Below are 9,588 nucleotides of genomic sequence, written 5' to 3'. Positions count from 1 at the left end.
GTATCCCTGTTTAGGGAGGCTAAATGTAGACAGGTAAACATCTGTTTGCAAATATAGAGATCTCAATTGTGCGCTGGATGTCAGTAAAACCCTATATATCATGCAACTCTGTGGGATTTTGTTGGCTTCAGTATGCCATTCCACTCATGCCAGTCCTACCAAGAATTAGACTTCATTTTTCCCCCTGAAAAAGGATTACTTGATTCTGTTTTTGCATGTGTGCTTTATTGAACACTCTCTCACATATACAAATCTAACTTGTTTCTATATAATATTACATGCTATAGGTAAAACAACACGTTCCACTGCATTTCCCCAACAGGATATTTTGCTGGCAGAAGTCACACCATGGTTAAAACTATCAGAACTGCCTGGGCAATTTTGGAGACCCAGCAGTTTGAACTCCAGCAGGGTTCAACCAGGTTCGAACCTCCAGCAGTTGCAAGGAGCAGCTAAAGAGCAGAAGCAGCCATGTTGGTTCACAAGGAGAAGAAAGAAATCCCAAATCCACATTTATTAGCACATGATGTGAAATACTTCTGTTGGGGACCTTGAAGAGCAGGTTAGAAAATACTGGGCTGGTTTGACAAATAGTAGGGTGCTACATCTTTCCCAGTCAGCCTTCAGCCAACCTCCTCAAGATGGATCTCAGACATTGTTCTCTACTTTCTTCTTCTCAGCAAAAAAGAAAAAAGAAAAAAGAAAAAAGAAAAAAGAAAAAAGAAAAAAGAAAAAAGAAAAAAGAAAAAAGAAAAGAAAGAAAGAAAGAAAGAAAGAAAGAAAGAAAGAAAGAAAAGGTAAAGGACACCTGGACGTTTAAGTCCGGTCAAAAGTGACTATGGGGTTGTGGCGCTCATCTTGCTTTCAGGCTGAGGGAGCCGCGTTTGTGCACAGACAGCTTTCTGGGTCACACGGCCAGCATGACTAAACCGCTTCTGGCACAACGGGACACTGTGACAAAAAACAGAGCGCACGGAAGTGCCGTTTACCTTCCTGCCGCAGTGGTGCCTATTTATCTACTTGCACTGGTGTGCTTTCGAACTGCTAGGTTAGCAGGAGCTGGGAAAGAGCAACAGGAGCTCACCCCATTGCGGAGATTTGAACTGCCAACTTCCCAATCAGCAAGCCCAAGAGGCTCAGTGGTTTAGACCACAGCGCCACCCATGTCTTCTGAGCACATCTTGCTAAAAACACTCTTTTTCTGTCACCTCACACCCATTTACCCTGGCAGCATCTGTCTGCCCAGGCTCAAGATTCCTCTTGCATGGGCCATCAACACCTTTTGTCATGGTAAGGCCAACTTTGGAACTGGCTTCCAAACCCCATTATTGCACAGGAGATGCAATCACCACCTATATGAATCGGGGGGGGGGGAGCATTCATCATTCAAAAAAAAAAAAAGGGGGGGGAGATATACTTTGTTGAAGTGCTTGCTCAGATTTCTATGCGTATTGAGGAGTAGCCCAGAGACTCTGGGCTTCAGATGAGTCATTCCCCTTATCGGTTGCCTAGACAAACACTGAAGGGAAGGGTGTGATTGGAATAGGTATCTATCAGGGGGAAGCAGGTTAGTTTGTTAAGACATTTTAACACAGGGGTATGAGCACAGGAAAGATAAGATACTGGCAAAGAAAAGTAACAAAAATGCAGGCCAATGTTTTGAGTGGACCCGGCTCTTTGTGTATGCTTCTCTATGCAAAATAATGGCCTGAAAACAAAGTTGAGGCAAAGGTCTCTCCCTTGTTGGGTCACATTATCCTAGACATTCATCAGTTTTCAGTGGAGGTTGTCCATTAGTGCAAATGCAGCACTACCGTTCATTCCCCACCAACCTGCTTTCTTAGTAACAGCCGGGCCAGGGGTGGCAATGGCTATCAGCTTCCTCTTTAGCTTCAGCGTTGCCGTTTGTAGAAGTAATTGAGGAAGAGGCTGAGTGGAGGACAAAACAAGAATTAATCGGCTCTGCCTGTCATTGGCTCTGAATTCACCCACCCTTGGCCTCCCTGCTTTCTGCCGCCTCAGTCCCAATGAGCACCAGCCTTCACTGCCAGTTTTGCAGAGAAAAAATAACACATTTAAGCATGACAGAATCCAAATTTACTTCCTCTCTTCACTTGCAGTCCATGCTGTTAGTATGTCAGTATAATAATAATAATAATAATAATAATAATAATAATAATAATAATTATTATTATTATACCCCGCCCATCTGGCAGGGTTTCCCCAGCTACTTTGGGCGGCTTCCAACCAAATATTAAAAGCAATACAGCATCAGACATTAAAAACTTCCCTAACAGTTGTCTTTTAAAAGTAAAATAGTTGTTTATTGCCTTGACATCTGCTGGGAGGGTGTTCCACAGGGCAGGCGCCACTACCAAGAAGGCCCTCTGCCTGGTTCCCTGTAACCTCACCTCTCGTAGTGAGGGAACTGCCAGAAGGCCCTCAGAGCTGGACCTCGGTGTCCGGGCAGAATGATGGGGTGGAGATGCTTCTTCAGGTATACTGGACCGAGGCCATTTAGGGCTTTAAAGGTCAGCACCAACACTTTGAATTGTGCTCGGAAACGTACAACAGAATCTTCTGCCAAGTAAAAAAGGTGCACCAGTCCCATCTATAACTTCCCAAAGGGGGAAATAACCAACAGAGTGATCAATTCAAGTGAAGAAAGTTGATTACTCCTTTTTTCATTGTGATACATGCAGTAGGTTTTAGAAGAGCCAGATGCACAGTCTAGGCATAGCAAAGTATGAAGGAATTCATGAAAGTTCAAGTGTTCAGTTCTCAACATGATGACCTCTGCTAGGCTTTATTGTGATATTGTGATGGTGTCATGCTGTTTTAATATTTCATTGTAGTAAACCTTTTAGTTGACTAATAACCTGAATTAAATATGAAAAAGTAAGTTCCTACCACTGAATTTATATATGAAAATATGCTAAGTAAGGGTTAATAATCATTTTGACCCGTAGTTAGGTCAATACATAGCACATTCCTCTAGTAGGCTGTTTTGTCTCACAAGGAATATTGTTTATTATTAAGGACACTGAGGACCACACAGCATTCGAAAGATATCAACTATTAAATTCAACAGGACTCACTTCTGAGTAGATGTGGATTGCGCTGTAAGTTATCTAAAATATTTTCTACTTATCCTCTGCTTTATTGCAATCCATAGCAATAAACATATTTGGTCGCAAATGTATTTTAGATTTCTAGTATGTAATGAACTATGATTTCCTGAAATGTTTTTAAAGCTACATTCTCATATTGACTACCAAGCTGCTGGCAGCATTCTGAAACCACTTATGTTTGTGTTGAGCACAAAACTGGGGGTTTCTATTTTTACAAAAGCTGTGTGCCACCCCTACTCACTGCCAAGTGATAGCAGGATCCTAGAGGGTTCCGGGCACTCACTTAGGGTCTGTGTTCCTTTGGAGAACTGAGATACGGCAGAAATATGGTTTATCCACCTATTTACACCTTCAATCTGCATGGAGGGAGACCAGATCTTACAGCATGGTCATTTCAAGTGGGGCTTGTACTCCACAGCCGCACAACCAGCCTTCAGCCAACCTTCTCAAGATGGATCCCAGTCTTCCTTCTTCTTCCTAGAACACCCTGCCGAAAACTTTCTTTCCCTGACACCTCACACCCAGTTACCCTGACAATCTTCCAAACTCCCAGTCCCTGTTCACACCTCAGGGCAAGGGGGGCCAGTTCTCTTGCATTGTCAATGACTTTCATTGGCCCTATGTTGTTTCTTAATGGCCCTCGCTTAGCCAGGTCATTTTGCATAGGCAAAGCTAGCCTAGGAATCCCTCTGCAACTTGTATTTCTCCTTTTATATCTCAAATAATCAAAATCCTAGGCATTTATTAATTTCTATGGTTTAGGGGGAGTCCTCCCCAATCTGTAACACTATTTAAGTAATTAACGCCATAGGCTGCTGTATACTATCCACAACCTGCTAATTATTTTTCATATAATTTTATTGAAGTTTTAACATTATAAGAAAGGGGGGTTACAGAAGGAAAATAAGAAAGGACAAAGAGAAGATAACAGAAGAAAAGTATTATACACCTTCAATTCACATATGGACAGTGGCTGACAATGGGCTCTCACATTTCAGTCTGATGCTAAAATTCAGTGTTCCCTGCCTCTTACACTCTGTTCAGCACCATTGTAGTGGCTGAACCAGTCACACTACCCTAAAACCACCTCTTACGTGGAACATGAGTGCAACAGAATATTGTTGAGGTTTAACAAATACTTCTACATATTTGGAAAAGAAAACACTGTGATAATTACCAACCAACCTGCTAGTAATAGGATTAGACAAGAAATGCTTTGGTTTCCATTTCGATATAATTCATACACTTTAAGACTCCACATAACAAATAAATTTAGCTTAAGGACATTTACATTATAAGCCAATGCATGCCTGCTTAGAAGTAAATCCTGTTGGATTCATTGGGTGCAACACATACTTGGAACGAAGGCTGCAATCATATACACACAGCACAATCTTTACCATGTCTACTGAAGTGTTGAATTCAATGGGCCTTACTCCCAATTAAGTTGGGACTCAGCTACATTAGTAAAAAACAACAACCAATGTTTTGAATGCATTATAAACATGCAACATGAGATGGCGCCGGAGAGCAAAAAAATTGTCCATGTGGTTTTTACATAGCGGGTTCCACCCCCCTTTTGGTACAACAATTTAATTTCTGATTTATTTATAGCACACCCCCCCCCCCGTGTATAGATCCACCCCTGGGTTAGAATTCCAGCCCTACTTGGGAGTAAGGATGGGGAGAAATCCTAATCTGGAGGAGAGGGGAGAGAAGGGGGGTGGCACCCACCCAAATGTGCCCATGAGCCTAAAAGGGTTGGGGAACCCTGAGGTAGTTAGGTTCTGCATTTTGTTTAGCTTGTAGTTTTTCAACACTTGGCTCTTTGCAGAGCCCCAGGAAGTACTAATCCGAGGATGTATTACAGTGGGAGATCAAGTAGGAGTATGTTGAAAGATGTGAGGTCCATACTACTCTCATATCCCATTGTTGTACCACATTAGTCTAGTGTTTGAAAACAATTTGAAACTACATTAATTTCTATTGGGGCTTTTATGCAAATGATTCAGCAAGCAGAAAAACCATCCCGAGTGTTCACAGTTTTCTTCGTGGCTATTTAATAAACTCTTCCCACCCACCCTTCCTCAAAGGAGTATTTACTTTGTGCTGCCTCCTAAGCAGCAAGAGCTTTACAACTATACAACAGCCCAACCCTCGATATAAGAGACACAGTGTATTCTTGAAATATGTACTAGTGTACATTTTGTTACCATACAAGGCTGCTCTGCATTCTTGCTGGTAACCTTTTATTGCCTCCTAAGTTTTCCAGAGCTCTGCCAAACATCTTGAACTTCACGGAATGATTACAAAGCTTCGTAAATATAAGCTTCACATTGTGCTTTGCCATTCTGTGCTTGAAATTGCACCAAGTATTTAAAGGAGAGGCAGGAATTCTCTTTAATTTGGTGGTCAGGAAATGGGTTAGTATGTTAGTGGAGTTTTTAAATCCCCCCCCCCCATAGAGGTATATTAAAAAAAAAACCATTGTTGTTACCACCTCTCTGTTAAAAATACTTCAGCTACAAAATTAAAGGATCTGCATTTGAATCCCTCTTCTGTGGAACACTCTGCCTTCTGACATCTGCACCTGTCTCTTACCACCTGCTCCCTGCAGTGGTTTAAAAAGTACAGTGGTACCTTGGTTTAAGAACAGCTTAGTTTATGAACAAACAACTTGGATTAAGAATGCTGCAAACCCGGAAGTAGGTGTTTTGGTTTGTGAACTTTGCCTTGGAAGCAGAACATGTTTCGCTTCCTGTTGTGTGTGTTCCATTTGTAAATTGAGTCCCCCGCTGCTATGGGAAAGCACGTCTTGGTTTAAGAACACTTTGGTTTAAGAACGGACTTCCAGAACCAATTAAGTTCGTAAACCAAGGTACCACTGTATCTGAAAAAAGAAACTCTTCTTCTGATGCCCTGACCTCTAATCTCTGTGTTAGGAGTGAGCCAGCAGTAAATCACACTGTGCAAGCTGGAGTTAGTCCAAATAGCTCAGTCAGTAAACTTTTAATCTCAGGCCCCACGATGGGCAAAAGATTCCTGCATTGCAGGGGATTGGACGAGATGATCCTTGTGGTCCCTTCCAACTCTACGATTCTATGATTCTGACTCTTTATTAGCAACAACAAGATCTGCACTGGAGTGTCAGGCCTAATGAGTACAGCCGTTGATCTCCAATAGGCCTTGCCTATGAAGCAGTTTCTGAGACTGAAGGTCCCTGCCTCTGAAATGCCGCTTATGTTCCCTTCTCTCTAGGGTTTCCCCCACCAAGCAATCAGAGACTGTCCCTGTGTGTGGCCAACCTCTCATCTACCCTTTTCATGTCTTTTCTGGTTCTGGGAGACAAGGGGGAAGGGGAGCTTGTCAGATCAGGAGGGGGAAGACACCTCGGCCTCTTCACAAGCCTGACCCACCTTTGCTTCAGGGTCTCTCTCCTCCCACCCTCTTGCTTCTGCCTCTGAATCTGGACTTGTTTCTTCCACAGACTCTCCCATCTCAATAAGCTTCTGACACCTCCTCTTCACAGTCTTTTTCTTCTTCTTCCTCGGACTACTCATCCTTGTCCCACCACCACTCCCTGGGCTCTGGGCCTTCTTCCCCTGGTGGTTTCCCCACCATTCCTCTGCACCCAGCCAATCCTTTGCTTTCATTTCATGTCCCTTCCCTCTTTGCTTATGACCTGCATGAGCGGTTCCCAAACTTTGAAAGCCACGGACCGCTTGATAATTGCTGAGGGTCTTTGCGGACTGCTTGATTTCTCTGCCTGTTGTAATGCACAGTGCTAGGTGCTGTGAGGTGTTTTTTTATTGCTGCTTTTATTTCTCATAAACGGCTATTTATTTCTTGTTTATTGTATTTCATACACAGACACACACATACCAAAAAATAAAAAAGCAATAAAAGACAATTAAAAATCAATATGGATATTTAGTGGGATGGATGTGAGCCAGTGTGGGTTAGTGATTCGAATATAAGGTAGTTCATTTCTCCACTTGGCCATGGAACTCACTGGGTGGTCTTGGGCCAGTCACTGCCTTTCAGCCTAATCTCATAGGTAAGTTACAGGATAAACATCCTATAATCTTCAGAAGAAGGGCAGTATACAAATAATAATAAATAATAATAGGGCTATTTATTATGGGGTTAACTCTCTTTTCTGTCTATGTATACAACTATTTTTTACGGGACGTGCGTGGCGCTGTGGGTTAAACCACAGAGCCTAGGACTTGCCGATCAGAAGGTCAGCGGTTCAAATCCCCGCGACGGGGTGAGCTCCTGTTGCTCGGTCCCTGATCCTGCCAACCTAGCAGTTTGAAAGCATGTCAAAGTGCAAGTGGATAAATAGGTACCGCTCTGGTGGGAAGGTAAATGGCGTTTCCGTGTGCTGTTCTGGTTCGCCAGAAATGGCTTAGTCATGCTGGCAACATGACCCGGAAGCTGTACACCTACTCCCTCGGCCAATAAATCGAGATGAGTGCCGCAACCTCCGAGTCAGTCACAACTGGATCTAATGGTCAGGGGTCCCTTTACCTTTATACAACTATTTGAATACTGACCAACGTTCTTTAAAATGCAATGCATTCTATGTGGGTCTACTTTTGAAGCTGACCCGGAAACTACAATTAATCCAGAATGCAGCAGCTAGACTGGGAGTGGCCACTGAGACCATATAACACTGGTCCTGAAAGACCTACTTTGGCTCCCAGAACGTATACGAGCACAATTCAAAGTGTTGGTGCTGACCTTTAAAGTCCTAAATGGCCTCGGCTCAATATACTTAAATGAGTATCTTCACCCCCATCGTTCAGCCCAGACACTGAGGTCCAGCTCCAAGGGCCTTCTGGCAGTTCCCTCACTGTGAGAAGTGAGGTTATAGGGAACCAAGCAGAGGGCCTTCTTGGTAGTGGCGCCCACCCTGTGGAACCCTCCCTTCAGTTATCAAGAAAATAAATGACTATCTGACTTTTAGAAGACATCTGAAGGCAACCCTGTTTAGGGACGTTTTTAATGTTTGATGTTTTATTGTGTTTTTAATATTCTGTTGGGAGCTACCCAGAGTAGCTGGGGAAACCCAGCCAGATGGATGGGGTATAAATAATAAATTATTTATTATTGTTATTAAAATGGTACAGAATTGTCCAGAAGCCATTTGTGGTGTCCAGTACAGTTGTACCTCGGGTTACGGACGCTTCAAGTTACAGACGCTTCAGGATACAGACTCAGCTAACGTAGAAATAGCACCTCGGGTTAAGAACTTTGCTTCAGCATGAGAACAGAAATCGCGCGGTGGCAGCTGGAGGCCCCATTAGCTAAAGTGGTACTTCAGGTTAAGAACAGTTTCAGGTTAAGAACGGACCTCCGGAACAAATTAAGTACTTAACCAGAGGTACCACTGTAGTCATTTAGCATCTTTTGCCCAGTGTGCTTTTCTGGATGAAAAGGTTTCACCAAGCTTTTCTTAAGACAAATAAGTAGTTGTGAGTCTGGCGTATCTTGGGATAAATTACACCTGAGGCCTTAGCTCCTTTGAACTATAAAAGCTACTTTTACCTTTTGTTCCCAGAAAGCTTGCAAAAGAAGAGCCTAATCTTATTGTTAGCTTCTAAGTGCCTAGGTTTTCAGACGAATCTCCTGCAAGCACAAAGGAATGCAAAAATAATTCTTGCATTGTTAGCTGTTCAGAAAAATAATCACACCTTGTTTCCTCTTGCAGCTAACAACCTCCGTTGTAAAGGTTTCATTTTTATTACTATTCCATTTTACCAGAGCCAGGTGATACAAGGGTCCAAAAAGGCCTATCGTTTGAGCAATTCGAAGTCTCTGGTTTTGTTTTGCCCCCCCCCCCAGCAAAAGTAAGAGAACTCTGCATGGATGTAGGACCCTCACCTCTTGGTAGAACATGGGAAACCTACTAGGTATGCCTATTTCTGAATACCGTATTTTTTGCTCTATAAGACTCACTTTTCCCTCCTAAAAAGTCAGGGGAAATGTGTGTGCGTCTTATGGAGCGAATGCAGGCTGCGCAGCTATCCCAGAAGCCAGAACAGCAAGAGGGATTGCTGCTTTCACTGCGCAGCGATCCCTCTTGCTGTTCTATCTTCTGAGATTCAGAATATTTTTTTTCTTGTTTTCCTCCTCCAAAAACTATGTGCGCCTTATGGTTTGGTGCGTCTTATAGAGCGAAAAATACGGTATGTATTAAAACCACTGAATCATTGCCATGGGTCACATTTGCTAACACCACATACCCTCTAAGAGATTTTAATGCAAACCTTCAAGAAACAAATTTACAGAGCTAAGAGTCTAATGCCCAGTTTTATCCAGACAGACCATTAAGCACTTAAATCTATGGAAGAGAAAGCACCACTTTTCTTCGCAACTGTATTATCGAAAGCTTCAAATTGGTCAGAGTGCTTCTTTTTGTGTCTTTGAAACTATCACCCCCTTCTGGAAT

The sequence above is a fragment of the Podarcis liolepis genome (assembly GCF_965112155.1).
Source record: "Podarcis liolepis genome assembly, chromosome: 10".
NCBI classification, from domain to species: Eukaryota; Metazoa; Chordata; class Lepidosauria; order Squamata; family Lacertidae; genus Podarcis; species Podarcis liolepis.
This window is presented reverse-complemented; position numbering follows the sequence as displayed.